We start from the raw sequence: 1,241 nt of genomic DNA on the forward strand, positions 1-1,241 counted from the left end.
ATAAGTGAGCGAAATAGTTACAAAAGACTAACCAAGACCAAAATGAAAAAATACCGACACCCTCTACCGGTAAAAATTACCACACACAAATCTGTTAAAGTCTAAGGTTGGGGACCCCTAGGCCCGTGGTGGCTTTTTGTTTTTTGTTGTTGAAATGCAATTTCAGAATTGCCATAAGGAACCCCTTGGGCCCCAGGGTACCGTGCCCCTCCCCAGGGTAGGGGGCCCTCCGTTTGGGCCACAGGACCCCTGCCGGGGGTCATACTGCCCCCCCCCCTGATAACGGGCACCTCCCGCACCCGGGGTTAAAGGCTGCTCCTCCGCCTGGGTTTACAGGTGTTTAAAAAACCCTGACACCCTTCCTAACAAAGCAATGAAACGGCTCGTTTGATAACGTGGTACAACCCAAAACAACAATAGTGTAAAACACCACCCTTTTGCTTTATACAAAAAGAGAGCTGGCAAGGGGATGGTCTTGTGCGCCCATCCTTTGCGAAAAAATTTGTACCCCTGAAAAAATTAAACCAGTCATGCATCATATTAGATTTACGGCCTAGAAAACCAAAGGAACACGGACGTGGCATTAATAGGAAAATTGTGGCATTGTGCATACAGTATTGATCAGTTTTTTGAACACTAAAAAATTATGTTGCAACGACAACGAAAACACCCCAACTACAGTTTGGTCCCCAAAAAATATCCCCCCCTTTAAAATTTTTTCCCCAAAAACCAAAGTGATAAAAGCATCCAGACACAACAAACCCATTATGACAATAAAGATATCCTTAAAAAAACAAGAAAAATTTTGTGTTTGGGAATGTTTTGACCATATCTCCCACAGCAATTTTTTTGGCCAAGACGTGATGCCTAATCAGATGCAGGAATGCAGATTCACCCCCTTCCTCCAAAACCCGTCCTCCCTCCCCTCCCCTGCTCACGATCAGTCTTCCTACCAGCCCTTCCCTTTCGCATCCCCTCCCCCTGAGAAAACGTCTTATACCTCCATCCTGCAAAATCATGAACACACACAACCTTTCCTCCCATACCACCTCTACGTCTGTGCCCACCACCTCTGCGAGCATTATCCCCCCCCCTCCTCCGGGTTGTTCGTTCTTGCTTCTTGCTTGGTTTGCGAAATTCTGGCTTCGCCCGGCCTTTCATTTGGCCCCCCTGTGCCTTTTATGGCTGTCCCTTTTTTTGGGCTGACACTCGGGCTTACCGTGGCGGTGGGGTTTTCCCGC

This window comes from Penaeus monodon, chromosome 1 (assembly GCF_015228065.2).
Source record: "Penaeus monodon isolate SGIC_2016 chromosome 1, NSTDA_Pmon_1, whole genome shotgun sequence".
NCBI classification, from domain to species: Eukaryota; Metazoa; Arthropoda; class Malacostraca; order Decapoda; family Penaeidae; genus Penaeus; species Penaeus monodon.